General features: G+C 40.1%; 1 long non-coding RNA gene across 5 annotated transcripts in view; it reads right to left on the bottom strand.

Annotated features, from left to right (window-relative positions):
- The window catches only part of LOC123349464, a 148,935-nt gene extending 132,396 nt beyond the window's left edge, over nt 1-16,539 (bottom strand). For 3 of the 5 annotated variants that reach the window (XR_006573559.1, XR_006573555.1, XR_006573556.1), the window contains exon 1: nt 14,688-14,826. This is a non-coding gene — a long non-coding RNA (uncharacterized LOC123349464). Of the gene's footprint in view, nt 1-14,687; nt 14,827-16,263 lie in introns of those variants that run through there. The other 2 variants (XR_006573558.1, XR_006573557.1) reach the window with 2 other exon arrangements.
- Nucleotides 16,540-17,905: the final 1,366 nt, after the last annotated feature.

The following is a 17,905-nucleotide window of genomic DNA, read 5'->3' as shown; positions in this document are numbered from 1 at the left end:
GTCTAAGACATTTCTTGCAGGAATGAGTTAGGCACCTGCTTTGCTCTATACAAAATGTCTGAGGAGAAGATGATACCCACCTTATAAACTTTTAGCCCAGTGATTAGAGCATTCTCCTGGGATATGGGAGACCCAGGTTCACTTCCCCCCTCTCTGCTAGAGAAGAAAAAAGGATTTTAACCGGGGTCTCCCACGTCTCAAGATGAAGCACCAACCACTGAGCTGATGTAGGCCTTTAGTACCAGTTTCCTAATGGAAATCATCAATACCCACAGCTCCCATTAGTGATAATATATTTTCATAATTTAGGATTTTTAATTTAGTTTCCAACTGAGATTTAGCCAGCATAACTGTAACTGGAGATTCCAGTTTAAACTGTTAGCCAGAAAGTGTGGTCAAAATAAATGAGAAGATCTTTTAATTATGTTTAAAAAATTTTTAAAAGTAAAATATTATATATCTTTTGCTACTCATTATTTCAACGCCCCAAGCCATCGGCTTCATGCTGCTCCTTGTCAATTTCCCACTGGGAAGTGGTGCAGGGCTTACAATCCGAGCACACACAGAACAGGAACAGTGTTTTCAAGTACCAGAAATGCCAAACAATTTGTGTCTTGTCTCATGTAAAGATGATGGAAAGGGCCCTGATTTTGGATGAAAGATGCTGAAATTCAGAAATTCCAATAAATAATAAATAAAGAAAAGAGGTCTCCAAGTGCTTCAAGCCTAAGCGAAGCTGAACATTGAGAGCAGGACTCTTGTTATTACTGTACATTTGTATTCTGGTAGCAGCCACAACGTGCTAGGCATTTTTCAGACATACATGTAAAGTCAGTCCCAAAGTGATTACAATCTAACACCCTGATTCTATAATCCCACCCACGAAAGCCGATTCCTGGGCCAGCATAGATCCATCTTGCAGGACTGGGATCCAAGATGACAAGCAATGTATGAAGTCTGGACATGAGGGATAAACAAGTCATAATATATATATATAAGGTATATTGTATTTAATGTTTTTAAAATTACATTATCTGTAGCGTGCCAATATAAGCTGGCTAAATTTCATGCAGATGATTTGGTAGAAGAGGTCTTGAGGCAAGAGCAATGGCTCTACCAATCAGTTAAGAAGGGTTTAAAGGGCAATGTGAAAGAAAGTGCAAAAAGTGAGTTGCAAAAGAAGCAGACTGAAAAGCAGCCAATGTTGCCATTGTTGGCAGAATAGAGGGAGCAGGGAGGAAGGGAGGGAGGAAACGTGGTAAGAGAAAAAAAGCCGTTAACTAGGAAGAAACAGACTTGTAAAGGACCTTGAAGGAAGCTTGAACTTGTGATGAAAAAGGGTGAAATCAGTGGAAGGACTTGAAAAAGAGTAGTGTGATCAAGCAATGAGCAAAAGGAATGACCTTAGCAGCTGTGTTTTGTATAAACTGGAAGGGGTGGTGTGCGTATTAGAGAAGCCTGAGAAGAGGAGGTTACCATAAAAAAGATGAAGGCCATGATGGTGGTGGTGAAAAAGGCCTGGAAAAATACTAGGCTGAAGAAAATTCTAGAGCTGTGCTAGGGGAAGGTAGGTAAATATGGGAGATCACTGAAAAATATGTGATTAGAATTAGTATGGCTTATGAGTAAAACCGGGGAAATAAAAAGGAAATAAAGATATCTACAACTATTGGGATGTAGGGAACTGTAGGATATTAATAAGGATCACTGAATTGAGACTAGTGAGAGAGTCATAGTGATACAAGGCAGAGATCTGGGGAGAGTTTTGTGATACTGAATAAAGGTTATGCTGAACCTGATTAGAACCAAAAGGTTTAAAAAAAAATTAAAAAGGTAATCTTGCAAATGTTTGAAATACTTTTGGCATACAATGGGGAACTGAGTGAGAATGCTCAGTTTGACAAGAAATGTCTTCTTAGCTTGATGTTGTGTGCATTTTAATACAATATCCAGAATTTTAAAATTATCCTAATATAAAACTTCAACAAAAGCTGATAGAGGGCTTACTGTATCCAAAATTTACATGAAAATAAAAGACGTTTGCCCATGATCAGCAGAATTATGAACAAATTTATTCAGATAAACCATTTTTATTCAAAATGACATTTCTATTAAGTATACAGAGAGTTGATCTTGGAATGCCATTCTGAATAAATTCTATTCAAATAAGTATTTGATCTGAATATAAAAGTTACTATGTATGACCAGCTGCAAACTGAATATTAACTTAAAACTTAATAGAGCACACATCTTCAAAAAGGGCTTTGTTTATTCCTATGATGCATGCTGTACATCCTTGTTAAAAGAGAGCCAAAGACTGAGGTCTGATTGTAATCTCACTTACAAAGGACCAATTTGTGAACCCTTTGTGCACAGTGATGAGCAGTTACTCCCATTACTCACACAAGTAGTCCCATTTAAGTCAGAATCCAGCCCTCGTTCTTGAAAAATTCATAGATACTCCCATATGATCACTACAAACTGTAGCCTTAGGGTTTGCAATCCTTGTGGCATCAAAGACATTAATATGCTTTGTTCATTTTTTTTTGTCATTAAATATGAAAATGTTTTTATATTTCTTCAGTAGGAATGATCAGACATTTGAGAACACCTGTCAGAAAAAATTACACTACCATTATTACACTAGATCAGATGTTATATTAGAGGCAGGACTTAGCTCATTTGAAGATGAATCCTTCAGGATTGTTTTGTTTCTGTTCTAGTTGGTTTTTCTCTCTTTTTGGTGGAACACAGATATCCTTATAAACATACCAGTCAAAATCCCCTGAACCTGTTCCCATAGGGTAAATGTTCAAAGTAGGGCAAGTTTCGCTCTATAGATAAAAATGTTACCTATTAGAGTAAAGTTTGATAAGCAGAGAGGAAAGAAACGCAGAAGAATTTTATGTTAGTTTCATTTTCAGTGTAAGTCCTGGATTTTGTAGATGTAACAACATGCCAAGATGGCCGGCCTGCCTGCAGAGAATCAACCTTGAGTTCTGTATCTAATAGCATGAGCTTCTATTACTTGAGCTAGAGGACCCAGGCCATTAACTCAGTAGCAGATTCCTAAACTTCAATACATGATCCAACTAGAGGGAGAAAGGAGCCATACTGTTTTAGCACGTGTTACAGGGACAATGGGAACCACCACTTCAAGTCTTGGAGAATTTACTTATCACTATGTGAATCAACATGAGAACTTCAATTTCCAGCCAACTAGTAAGTGGAGTAATTTGTAGTACTTTCCCAGGACAACTCTTGCCCTTTTTCAGGTCAGAATCCACCCTTTGTTTCCAAAGGAAAGGCACAGTTTGGCCCTGTACATGTAAACAGTTTGAACCAGTCTGACCACGAAATACTCATATCTACCACACCTGTGGCTTAGAGTTGTGACAGAGATATATGAAATAAATATTATGGCGGAGACCATTTAGGTGCTTCTGTTTAACCTCTTCTTTGTCCAAGAGCAAGGGGAGACAATGTCAAAAATGGATAATTTTTTTTTAAATTTACAGTATACAAAAATCTCTCTTAGGAGATAGGATTGAGGTGAACAGAACAGGAATATTCAGAAAAGACACAGTCACTGCTACAGGGCAAGCTGTGCAAGAGACCCCTTTCAGTCCCTCTCAAGTGCACCCCTCAAGCGACAAGCCTGGCTTCCTGCACCTCACTCTGGATGGAACCCCATGGCCCAACCACGCTCATGGATTTCTGGCCCACTGGTTCCAAACAGTGCCAGTGTGACAGGCCCCACTGGGTTTGGCACCTGTAAGACCATTATCTCTGGGAGCCTTTGACTGAAGCTGATTGAAGTGATTCCAAAACAGCATCTTCAGACTAAAGTGGCATTTAATTGACAAATGTTAGTGTAGCAGGTGGGAAAATGGTTTAACACATATACATATATATATTTCCTTACCTACACTTGTCCCAGAGCTGAAGTAGGTCCAGCTTAAACCCATCTGTGGGTTATGAGAACCAGCCTGTATGCAGCAGTCCCTGTCTCTCTCAGTCTGGTTGTCAGCCTCAGTCTGCTGACAATCTACCCCTCCTCCTTCACTAGGCCAACATCTCTAAGATATAGGATTCTTTTGAGCCTCGGGTTTGGTTGGAGAAGAATACCCCTCACCAGACTAGGTGGAGCCCAGAAGAGGTTACTCCCAATTGATAGCTTCCGTAGGCACCTTATATTTGTCATTGTGTTGGTTCCTGTTTTTCACTTTAACTGCCTCCTCTGATTTAACTTCTGGATGTCAGGCAGGTAACTATCAGACAGGTTAAAATCTTACAGATAACTTGAGGGTGTGACAGCGTGCTGGGCAAGAAGTGCTGACTCAGCCCACACACCAGGAAAGTAAATTGGAGCTGGCTAGAGAAAACCTGTGCCTAATTGGTGAATGGGAGACAGCTGCCTGCCCAATAAGCCTGGGGCTATATAAAAGTTTGGGAGGGAGGAAGGAAGCCAGGAGTGAGAGCGAAAGCAGAGCGATAGCTCGTCCCTCCTGGGTGCAAACACTAGAACCCAAGCAGAGTATGGTGAAAAGGTGGAGGGAGCACAACATGTAAATAAACGAAACCAGTGGTTACTGACCCCAGGGTCTCTGAGTGACTTTGTCAGCCCAGCAGGGGCAGGAACCAAAAGCGCCCTGCAGGACCCTGCTACAGACGGACATACAATATTTAAAAAATACTATATAACTTCCTTATTCTCCACAGAATATAATGTAGATTAACCAAGAGAAATCACCACCCTGTTTCTAATGATTGCTATGTTTGATGATCCATAGAAGAGTAAGAATATAAAAATAGGATCTGCAATCAGCCAAGTTAGTATACAAATTATAAAGTTCAGGCACAAGCTTTTCACAGGACAACATCAGGAATACCCTCTTCCCAAAGACTGCAATATGGCCAGGTACATTATTGAGATTTTTACCTTTCTATGAAAGATACAGAACCATCATTACAGGAGACATAATACCAGAATAGAGAAATCATTGCTCTGTTCATTATGGCAATTCCCACGTTACTGTTATCCAACATCCTTTATTATTGCCACAGCATTGCCAAATGTCATGATTTTTAGGGCCTGGCTCTTGATTTTTGAACACTTGCAGTTGGCAATACTGTAGCCAACCCATCAACTCGTCCATGAGCTCAATCCTGAAAGATCCAAGTACAACAATACACTTAAGCACATGCTTAGTTTAAGTAAGATAAGCATGTGCTTAAGAAGTTTACTGGATCAGATTCATAGTGCTTTGCACCTTGAAGGATTGAAGCCTATTTGGTTACATGTAATCATTCTGTTATATATAATAATTAATAATGAATCATTAGTATTGGGTCCCCTTTCCAAAGCACTTAGGGACCTGTACAAAACTACACATACAATATATTAGGAACATCATTAAACACTAGCTTATTAAATACAAAGAGTTAAAAAACAAAAACAAACAACAAATGAAGGGTCCAATTTGTATAACAGGAAAGACAGGGGTGGAAAGGGAAGATAATAAATAGAGATCCAATAGTGTTCATTTTAAAATTACTTGGGGAGGAAAAATAGTTTAAAGAGGTTTTGTTGTTTTTAAAAGGAAGATGGATTTCAGGTGGAAGAGAGTCCTATAGTGTTTCTCCCACCTCCAGCAAAAGCACAAATGCCTGCCCACATCAGAAATAATAGTGAGAATCAGACCCAGAGGATACTGTAAGACCACAGAGATCGAACTGTACAAGGGTCAAGGAACAGGCATTGAACACAGTGAGGGTCTCAACACCACTAAAGGTCTGAGGGATTCAGAAGACAATAGGTACCTCAGTTTCGGGGTATCTGAGTTGAGACACCTCAAAGCACTTTCTGAAAACCAGGCCCTTTCAAGTTCTCTCAACTTCACTAGCTGCCCTTAGTGCCAATTTAAAGCCAATTTGGCACTTTAGAGGCAGTCAACAAAAGAGAGCCCAAGCCATAATATGACCAAGCAGTTCAAACCAATGAGCAGTTATGAAACTGCCCTCTGAAGAAGCTGAAAGTGACAGGGCAGCACCAGTAAGAGGGAATTACAATAATCGAGCTTCTCTGTCATGTGGGAATATGTTACTGTTGCAAGGTCACTGTGGGATAAAAGCAGGGCCAATGCAAATTGCACAAATGAAAATTTTTTGCTTTAGCCTTCAAGATAAAGTTCACTGTGTGTCTTTTAATTTGGAGCTTTATTGCTACCCACAGGATAGTAGTGGAATTTTAGACAATCACAGCCCTGAAATCCTGATTGACGTTAGGGGTCGCATTTATTTATTTATTTTTAAATCCTCACTGCTTTCCCCCATCATGGGACCAAACTTATTCCTCTAAGGTCTTTCACCTCCTACCTCCACCAAATGTCTTGGTAAACAGAGGGTCTCCCTGAAGATTGGCAGATTGTCCAGGACAAGAAGCTACCAAAAGAACCTACATTTCCCAAACAGCCACAGGTTTTCATCCATCCTGAATAAACATTATTTAATCAAACTTTGTGACATAGATCTCTGGTTACCCTCTCATATAAAAATGTATCCTGATACTTCATTTTTTTCTTCTACTTGCTACTACTGTATTGAAGCAATTTCTACTTTTGTTTAGCTATCAATTTTGTGGTCCATTCTTCAGATTTGGCTATAAATGAAGTAGGCCAAAGTTCATTTCTTTTGTAGCATGAATAAAGAGACAAGTTGTGTCTCTCTCTCCGGTGCTGGCTGTTCAGAATGATCATCCTGTTGGTGGAGAGAGAAAACTTCAGCAAGCAAAGACTACATTTAAGGGTTTGTTATTGTGGAAAGACTATCCTCAGTGGCAGTGAACATCCCGGTAAACATAGAGAGGTTTCTTACTCCAGAAATGAAATTGCTACCGTTATATGAAAAAAAAAATCAAAACCTATAGCTGTAAAACATGCCAAATGAACAAAGAGATTATGTAAAGGAGACAGGACAGTGCTACCGGACCTGCCTCATCCTTTCTATACAACGTAGTAAACACACAATACAATAACAGGCAACCATCCAAGAAGGGCAACTCGATGCTCCCCATGAATTTGGGAATGAGCAGGTATTGTTTACTCATACTGGGAAAGGAAGCCACAAATTGCCCCTCCCTGTACCAGTGAGACCAGTTGCACTGCAGAATCTTTCCAGCACTGCCTGTCTTTCAGCATGTCACCAATGGATGGCTGTTGTAAATTTCCCTGGGGGGCCCACAAAAAAGGCTGTTGTAAGGATTAGTTGAAGCAGTACATCTTCCCCATCCATCCCAAACTCATCCTTCCCCAGTTAGCACTTTTGGGGAAGCGCTGAACCCCACAGATGGATGGTGAGGTTACAGCCTCTTACCAACACCCCAGGTTTTTTCCAGGAGACTTTTTCTCACCAGGGTTCTTCTGAACCCTGCTTTATGCTGATGGGAGTCAATGTGATCCAAGGGTGACTTTAGCCTAACATGAGAAGTGATTTTTAGCATCAAAACATCAGATACTATAAATGAGCGGCTTCTAGAAGACGGATGGAATCTTATCAACAAGCTTCTACAAGTAAATGTACACAGAGTCAGTGAAAAAGCTATACAGGGTCAGAATGTATCAACAAAGTACACCAAGCTATGCCTTTTCAGAAGGACAGTAGAGATGACCTGAAACAGAAATACTCATTATTCAAATATAACCATTGCCAGTGGAAAAATACTGGCTTCTCATGTATACTCTGACTTTGTAATTGCTATTTCAGGTAGCAATCATTAAACAAGCAAAATAACCAACCCACAATAGAGAGATAAGTATCTATCTATATACAGTACAGAAACACATATAATGATATACGGTATATTATCAGTCATATGCCCTTCAGCAGGGTCAAATACCCCAGAAACTTCTATTACACCATGATCTTAAAGAAATTATCATTTGCTGTTCTAAATATGGTCACATTATTTTCTCTGTCAGTTTTACTCTGCAATATTACATTTTCTAACATTTAGTTTTCTAGCATTTTTCCATGACTATCTGTGTAGATTAGAAAGGTTCTTAACAGTTATCTGTAATAGATTTTGCCTGTAGCAAAATTCATACAGGCATAATAGAAGAACAAAGTGTACTCTGATGAAATTGCAACCATAATTTCCAGATGCCTGACATTTATTGCTTATTGCTATTAGAATTCAAGTGCCTATTTGTTTTGTACTTTTCTTTTATTCTTGCATCACAAATGCATAATGGAAAAAAGATATTTTAAATGCCGGGTTAAGTATAACGGATCAACGTGAGGCACCAGCATAATCAATATTACTTAAACACATTCCTAGGCAATTAATTTTTAAGGAATCAAATTGTTGTACCACATCAAAATTTACAGCAATACAATAAAGGGTGTTACATTCTTTATTGTTTAATTAAAAGCAACATTTAGCACTGATGCAGCTAACTGTTGAGACATTATGGCATACAATTTCTTGTTTATCAGTGTGAGATATACAAACAGCATTTACCGTACATTTTATATTACACAATGTTAATTAGACTTTATTAAATTTCTTATGCTTATCAAATTATCAAGCATGATATTTCAAAACCCCAGAGAAATATGCTGTAATGCATCCAACTGTAACCTAAGCATCTATAATTGCTTCAGCATTTCTATTTAGCACAAAATACATTTTATATACAGTATTCTAGTGAACTAAACTCAGGGACTTGTCTTCATGTACAACACTGCAGTTGTGCCACTGTTGCGCTTTAGTGAAGACACTACTACATCAGGAGAGCTTCTCCTGTCAGCATCATTAATCCACGTCCCCGAGAGACGGTCAACCGGAGAAGCTCTCCCACTGCCATAGCACTGTCTACACCAGGGGTTAAGTTGGTATAATTATGTCACTCAGAAGTGTGGATTTTTCATACCCCTGAGCAACATAGTTATACCAATATAAGTTTGTAGTGTAGACCTGGCCGTAGAATCACTCAGAAGCTCCATACTGTTTAGGAGAAAGGTATCTGCAGATGGACCAAATGTATAGGTATGGTTACTTTTGAAACCAAGGGCCAAGATATTTTACCAGTATAACTGCAGTTGCAACAACTTATGTCAGCTGAATTCATCCCTCAGACTCTCCTGTTATAAAGCTATTGCCAACATATCACAGACAAGCATCATATAAAAGGAAGAAAAAAAGTATATAAAAGTGTGTACCCAAAATGGGTCTGCATCTATCATGCACCTATTATTAACTTTCCTCCTTTTGATGCTTACCTCCAGAAACACATCTAACACTACTAGTTTTTCACCAGAAGGAACAGTATTCTGTCACTCAGGAGATCTAAACCAAATTCCTAGCTCTGCCGCAGACTTCCTATGTGATAGTGAGCAAGTCACTTGATCTTTTTGTGTCATAGTTCCCTGTTTGTAAAATGGAGATGATGATGATGATAATGATGATGTTCCTGTGATGGGTTCGGTCACAGAGTCCCCTTTGGGACTGTCACCTGACGTGCTGAAATTACCCCTGAGCCCGTTTTCCCTGCCAGCTTGGGACTTCCAGAACCGTGCTTTGTTGAGCCAGACATGCTAGCCTACTGCAACACAGACCCAGTGTCCGGGCCATGCCCCCAAAGTTGCAGGCTTTAAGTGAAAACAGCTCTGCAGGTTACCTGACCCCAGCACCCAGACACCCAGCTCCCAATGGGATCCAACCCCCAAATAAATCTGTTTCACTCTGTATAAAGCTTATACAGGGTAAACACATACATTGTTCACCCTCTGTAACACTGATAGAGAAATATGCACAGCTGTTTGCTCACCCAGGTATTAATAACTTACTCTGGGTTTACTAATAAACAAAAGTGATTTTATTAAGCATAAAAAGTAGGCTTTAAGTGGTTCCAAGTAATAACAGACAGAACAAAGTAAGTTACCAAACAAAATAAAGCAAAAATATGCAAGTCGAAGCCTAATACATTAAGAAACTGATTACAGATAATATCTCACCCTCCGAGATGTTCCAATAAGCTTCTTTCACAGACTAGATTCCTTCCTAGTCTGGGCCCAATCCTTTCCCCTGGTACAACCCTTGTTAGTTCCATCTCAGGTGGTAACCTGGGTTTTCTCATGACTGGCCATCCCTTTATCCTGCTCCACCCCCTTTTATAGCTTTGGCACAAGGCGGGAATCTTTGTCTCTCTGGGTCATCACCCCTCCTGCTAAATGGAAAAGTACCAGATTTAAGATGGATTTCATTATCAGGTGATATAGTCTCATGTCATTGTAAGACCCCAGCTTCCATTCTTCCTGGCTGGCCCACATGTACACAAGAAGGTTTGCAATAAACAGAGCCATTTACAGTTCATTGGTTCTGAAGCACCCTGAATGGCTTCCACTTAATATGTTTACATCTTATTCTTCTAACTTTAGACATAGAAATAATACATGCAAACAAATAGGATGAACACACTCAGTAGATTATAAGATTTGTAATGATACCTTACAAGAGACCTTTTGCATAAAGCAGATCCCAGTTACATCATATTCACATTCATAAGCATATTTCCATAAAGCATATGGAGTGCAACATCACAGTCCCCTTTATCTGTTTAGGGAAGTGTCAGTTCCCTGTGGGGGGTAAAGGGCCGGTGAAGATTTATGACCTCCTGGAATAAGGATTAAACCATGCATTTCTCAGGGACTTTCAGATTCACAACCTGGTCCCTGGTCTAATAGGGGGCAGTATTGCTATGTACCGCACCTTAGCAGACCTAATGGTAAGACCATTAAAATTCTGTGTTTGTACAGTGCCTGGTAGAACAAGGCCCCAATCTCTAGGCAATACAGGAATGATAACAATTGGTGCTCCTAGCTGCAAGATAATTTTGAAGAAGCGAGTCCCGTTAAAGCCAAATGTACTATTGTCACTATGTGTAACCCTTTACCCTGAAATTTGCAGTTTCTTCTTTGTAGAGAAATAAACACTACAAAAACCATATGTTGCTTTTTCAATAGTTTCCAGTATTTTGAGAATTCAGTTGTCAAATATCTTAATCACAGATTGCCTTTTACTGTTTGAAGCAACTTTGTTCCATTAGAACGGAAAAATATATTAAAATAAAAACTAAACTAAATCTTACGTAAGTTATAATACATATACAATTACACCAACATGGAAAACTGAACACATTACAAAAGGTAAATTCAGCTGCTAAAAGAATAGGGTTAAATGTGTGGACTGTATTTACTATGTTTTTGAAAAAAAATAATTGAGTAAGACTTTCAATTATTAAGCTTTTAGAAGGCTTTAGAAGAAATGTACTTGCATATACACAGGTGCATCAAAAGAAATAGGTGTCACAAAAATCTACCTATATACAAGTTTTACATCATCTATGTACTCCTTTTTATTGTAGGATATCAATCACATTTCTACCAACTTACATTATGTACTGGAACACATAATTGTTACTGTCTCTCTCACAAGCATCTAACCTATATCTACAGAACTCTTATAAACACATTTATTTCATTTCTCTAGTGTAGTTCTTTCATCAACAACTTAGCATCAGAGGAAGAAGTTATCACCCTCGGTACTTGAAAAATGTTTGACAGCCACCACAAACCATCATAAGGTTACAGATACAAAGCACTCATGCCTACCAAACTGGGCTGTAAGTCTCTCTGGTATGACATTGGGCACTTCCTATTTGCAGCTGAGTTACAAATACCATGAGAACAGCATGCAGCTCTTCAGCTGTTCTGGGACTAGGGAGTGCAGAGGAGTGAAAAACAAAAAATACATATTCTTTAAAAGCTGTGCCACACTTTCAGAGACTCAACAAAGCTTGGGTTTGGCTGTAGGCTTGGGTTCTGGGCTTTGGTCTGTTTTTCGTCCGACTCCATTTGCCCATCAGTGAGTTTCACGTGGCCCCACCTGTTGGTGGACTATCTAATTTATAAGCAAAAATCTGTTGCACATCGGAGAGAGTGTTCACTGTGGGCAATAATGTGACTCTCCCATACACTGGCATAAAGTGGGGAGGCAGAGAAGGAACCTCCCATTTCCGCTGCACAACCCCTGGGGCCAAAGGTTACCCAGAACTGCACCCTTTGAGATCAAGACAGGGCAAGGTCTACTGCCCAGTTGCTCCCACTGGGAAAAACGCACCAGAAAAGGCAGGAGAAGACAAAGGCAGAGAGTAGGTAAAGATAATGCTCCACCCCCACTATGCTCCAACCAGCTACATCAGGAGGACTCCGCTGCAACCCCTGGATGTAGCAGTTTGTATGCTCAAACCACTGCAACCAGGAAGCTCCAGGAAGGAATGCGTGTGTCTTGGACACCTTGAAGCAAAGTGGCTCTATTTCTTATTCTATGCATCTAAGACAGAGTCCAACCTTTCAGGAAATAATTACATGACAAAGACCTTCCTAGAGTTTTCAGTACATCAGATAAGGACTAGAGTGCTTGCAGAAATCTACTTTTTTAATGGTCATATCCTCAGCTGGTGTAAATTAGTGTCAGCACAGTGTACATTGAAGTGACGTCAATAGCACTAAGCTGATTTTCAGCATGTGGCTGTAAGTCTTCTAAAATATACCTATTCTGAGTGAATATTCACAATGAACGTTGCTTAAAATGAAGTTTCTTAACCCTTTGAGTAGCTCAGTATTGATTTCTCATTCTCCTGTCTTCAGAGCTTATTTAGGATTGTTTGATGAAAATAACTCATACAGATCAGCTGCAAACAAACCACAGTAACCCCAAAATGGAGACTAACAGAAACAAACCTATCAAGAAAGGAAACAAGTTTCCCTCTAGATTTTTTTTTTAAATCTTTCTTCCTTTTTTAAGAAGTTGCACCCCTTTAATCAGCTCACCCTCACTAGCATTTTGCTGCTGATGCAATAGTGGCCTGTTTCATAAGCAGAAACAAAGTGTGCAGTGATAGTTACTTTTCAGGAGGGGTGCTTTTAAAACAAGGAAAATAGTTTCTCATATTTATTTTATTGCCTGTTGAAATAAGTAAGTACAAGTGGCATTCCCAGCTACAATATCACAATCATTCAAAAGAGGATAAGAGCTATGCAGATACAGTAGGCATTAACTTGTGCATTCCAGGAATACCTGAATTATTTCCAAACCATTGGGTCTATCTCTATTCAATGTACTCTTTGTCTAACTCTCTGTGTGTCAAGAGAAACCAGAAGCTATGCTGCACTCACTGCATCTGTCAGAGACATGGGGGTGTCTTTTGGGAACAAATCTGAAATGCAATGCTAGATCTTTCTTTCCAGTGATTTTCATGTTTTGATAGTATTTATCGTTGCACTGGCATTCTGTCTTGAACTGAATTACAGTAGGGGCACAACCTCCAAACCTGGTTCAGAAATCACATGCGTGTGGTTTTATTTTACTTTGAGTGCCTAATCCAAAATCTTGACATAGTCCATGCTCAAACAAAACTCCTGCTCCAGAAAATGGAGTTTTGCCTCTGTAAGGACTTTGGATTGGGAGACATACAACATATAGGTAACAAATGACAGAGCACATGCGTTTAGGGAGGAGGAAGAATGATAAAATACACGATGAAAGTAAAGTCGAACCCTGAAGACTATTTGTAGCCTCACTAGCAGTTACAGCAGGTCAACTTTAACAAAATGAGGGTTTATTCCATGTTAAGATTCTATCAGTTTGAAAGATATGGTGTCTATCTGCAGAGTCTGATTCTCTGCTGCCCCTCTCTTAGCAGCAGCACAAAAGTGTAACCCTGAGAAAAGGGGGCTTTAAACTACCTTTGCATCCTGCAGACTCCAGGCTGCTATGGAGGCTGAAATTGCCTCAAGTGTAAGTTAGATCAGCCCTCAGATGCTCTAATTTCTGGCAGCCTCCATAACGATACCTATAGGCTGTGTTACATAGAGCCATGAGCTGAACTGTATGGTACAGGCCTGCCTCAGACACATCCCTCTCTGCCCAGGCCAAGGCTTCTGAATGAGGGCAGCGTAGGGTCTCATAATTTGGGCGGGGCTAGCAATTCTGCAACTTCTCAGCCAGCAAAGCTGATCAGGAACAAAGAGGAAGATAATCTGTGAAAAGGTCTAGCAGAGTTTACTTCCCAGCTGGTGCAAGGAAGGAATCCGGGACTAGATAGTGAGTCACAATTTGGTCCTGGTGTGCTCCTAGAGCATTGCAACTAAATGCTGCCCTTAGTCCTCAAGGCTAAAAGTAACTCCACAATCAACCCCAAAGTGTGTAAACACCAGCGGTGATTTCCTACATTTTAGAAGATATTAAGTGGGATATTTTTAAAAGTAAGTGCATCTGCAGTTGATCTGGGACTCTCTACCAGAATAACTTCCCAAAGGAGCACATTAGGTGTGGTAAAAACACCAATAAACATACATCAGTAGCAAAACAACTACAAACCTCCAAATGTCCTCACCTGTTTCCCATCAAACACATGTAAACATATTAAAAAATGTTCAAAGAGTCAGCATCAACTGTGCAAAACATTGTAAAATGGAAGTAGGTTCCCCATACCCAGGAACAATGAGCTCCCACCCCCCTCTCCCACTCACCAAGCTTCTCAAGCCCACCTTGCCCTACAGAATTCTGTCCCATGAAACATCCTGAGATATCCAAATAAATATTACTGCATGCATTTTTGTACCTGTTTGGCATGAAAATTCTTTTGGGGTCTCGCTCAATCCAGAGTCCCAGCACCTCCCTGCTATTCAGGCAGAAACCCACAAGAGCCTGTGTTGATGTCTGCTGTTCATGAGTGTGCTTCATGTTAGCTGCCTCTATTTCCTGCTGCACAACAAAAACAGTCAAGGTGACAGAGTGGTGTGAAGAAGCAGTCAGCAGAGTAGGGGCACCTGCAGTAGCAGGAGCACTGCACTCTGCTTGCAGGAGACTGGAGGAACAGGTATGATAAAGCCCCATGCACACATCCCTGGAAGTCTTCATTTAGGAAAGCTCTTCAGAGCAAGCTCAAGTCCATCCATGTTGCTAACTCTCACAATTTTATCCTGACCCTCAATAGTTTGTGGGGGGAATGTTTTAAAACTCAGCTCTTGGAGTCAGGTGAATCTCAGCTTTCATTTTTTAAAAAGAAAGGTTCTAACCCTCATTGTTGTGGAGAAAACCTGGAAAACATGAACTGCAAAGGCTCAAACACTAGAAGGCAAAGAAAAGGGATCCCAAATCTATTATTTTTAAAGCTCATGATTTTAAGCCAATCTCATAACTTTGCAGAGCTGAACCTCATGTTTGAATCCTTGGGGTTGGCAAAAGCATATCCCTGTTCAGCTCAAAATTTAAGCAAACACTTAACTTTCAGCATGTGCTTAAGTGCTTTGCTCAATAGAGAATGACAAACACATGCTTATCTTAAATTTAAGCCTGTGCTTAACTCCCATTTACTTCAATTGAATTTAAGCATATGCTATGTGTAATAGGGCTGCTTTGCTCAGTAAGGAACTTGTCTGGACAGCCCAGCTGAACACACTGGGGCAGGGACCCACATTTTCTTCGGTGTTTGTACAATAACCTGGCATGAACAAGTCCTGGTCCATGACTAAGGCTCCTTGGTACCTCAGTAATAGAAACAAATCAATAGCAACAGCAGCATGAACCTGTGGGTGTTGCTTTCCTGGGGGTGGGTCTGCCTTGCAATTTACATAGTTAAAGATCTGCCTTAACAAGGAAATTAACAGCCAGGCTAGATATCTTATTATTTCTCTATTCCACTGTGCCTCTGTTCCATTGATCTCACAAACCACAAGGTGTTCCTTTATGCAATGAAATAACTAGGCATAATGGGCTCAATTGCAGCCTGACTCTAAATTGACTTCCTTTTGGAGGGAATTTAAGACAGGACCATAAAAATAAAAGCCCAATGTGGAACATTCACTGTCATTATCTTTCTCATCTCACTGAATGTACAACTAGAAAGATGATGTCCAAAGATAAGGCACTAACAAAAGGTCAGATGTACATCATGCCCCTTTTGTGCATATCCTTTCAATATCCTGCCCCTTTAAAACAAAACACAACCAGCAGCATAGCAATATTACAAGAAAAAATTACTGTAAATGTAGTTTCACAATAAAATAGAATCATGTCCTTAACAATTAAAATTTAAAAAGTTACCCTGCATCAATCTACTATAAATAAAATGTGTTACTTAAAGAGTGTATTATGTTTTATTTTTACTGATGAGGCTGACCTAGTAACTGACTCACCGCTCTGCCTTGCTCCACCATAAATCAGTAAATTAAGGATGAAATCCTGGCCCCATTGAAATCAGTGGGAGTTTTTCCTATCAGTGTGGCTGGTATTTTACCCTATATATATTCTCGTCCTGTATCCGTATTTCTTTTGTGCTTAATTTTCAGCATGAAGTCTGAAGAGACTTTATATAGACATTCTAAACTTGGGCCAAATTCTGAGCAGGGGTCACTTAGGTTACCTCAGATATTGCATTACCAGGAGCCAGTTCAGCAGATAAGTAGATGTTTGTGATGGGTGAGCGTTCCAGTAAGGTGAATCACTGGTTACATGGATCTCTATAGCAACCCCTGCATGAATGTTCCATGCATCTCTCAGCTGTCCCCTGTTCCACTCGGAGGTAGACAGGAGTGTCATTTGCTGCAGGGTGGGGGACAGCTCCCCCGCCCCCAACATTTCATAGATCTATATGTTCCCTAATGTCTTCCACTTTTTGCCCTCGCCCTCCCCCCAAATTTGCAGGACACAGCTTTGCCCCCTCCACCAAGTCAATTTTTCTGAAATCAGGGCCTGGAAGGTGGAGGCCATACGGTGAGGGTGGTTGATTGCTTTGACTCACAATGTGGAATTGGATGCTAGAAGCAACGTCAAGTGGATGTGTGTGGTTGCTCTAATTAGTTGGGTAGATAGTTTATTCAGGTGGTCCCAGATCTTCCCTAAGAAAGCCTGGAGTTTTAAGTCCATTCCTTCCCAGGTCTACCTGAAAGATTAAGGAAAGAACGCTGGCACTTCCCAATAAATCTGAAAAGACATTCAAAGAACTATTTGTATAGTTATATATATATTAGTCCTGGCTGAGGCTCCTGGGGACACTTCTTCTAGAAATATATTTTTAACGGTATCATGATATAGTGAATTAAAGGTGGAACTTGGAATGAAGTCACCTATGCCCAAGTCATGGCTTTGCCACTGAGTCACAATGTAGCTCTGGCAAGAGGTTTTTGTTTTTTTAAAGTGCATGATCAGAAGTGCATGTGCACAAGCTGCAAACCTGTAGCATTTGTTATAACTTCAGGTCAGGGCTGTACATGTCCAAAGGTTTTTCTGGGGGCACATTCTTCTCATCCATGTGTGCATCAGTAGAATATCCCACCTAGTCACACATAGTTTGTGTGTGTGTTTTCAAAAAGGTAGGCCTTAACCTTTCTGTCTCAGTTTCTCCACTTCAGGATAATATTTACATCTCTACCCCACAAAGATGTGTAAGCATTAATTTAATAAAGTTTGTGAAGAGCTTGGTACAGACAAATCTCTGTAAGGACTCAGTGGTAGTAGAAGTAGTACTTTCCTTCTATAAAAATGTTTTCTCCTTCTGTTAGCATGTGTATTAATTTAGCTCTTGTTTTTAATTCTCTGTGGAGTTTTAAACATTTATCTCATAGTATTAATGGCTGAAGCTTGGTTATTATGACCCCTTTCTACCTCCAATAGGATAAAGGGGGCGAAATTCAGCAGCAAATGCCCAGCAAAAAATTCCTGGGTTAGTGGGGAACTCTTTGCCAGTGCATCTGTGCTGCAGCTGGGCCCTGTGCTTCTGTCCCTCACTCTGCTGTATGCAGAGATGGTGAGGGGGCATTTCAAAACTTCACTGCACGA

Source organism: Mauremys mutica, chromosome 14 (assembly GCF_020497125.1).
Source record: "Mauremys mutica isolate MM-2020 ecotype Southern chromosome 14, ASM2049712v1, whole genome shotgun sequence".
Classification (NCBI taxonomy): Eukaryota; Metazoa; Chordata; order Testudines; family Geoemydidae; genus Mauremys; species Mauremys mutica.
The sequence above is the reverse complement of the archived record's forward strand: the minus strand, read 5'-3'. Positions and strand labels throughout refer to the sequence as shown.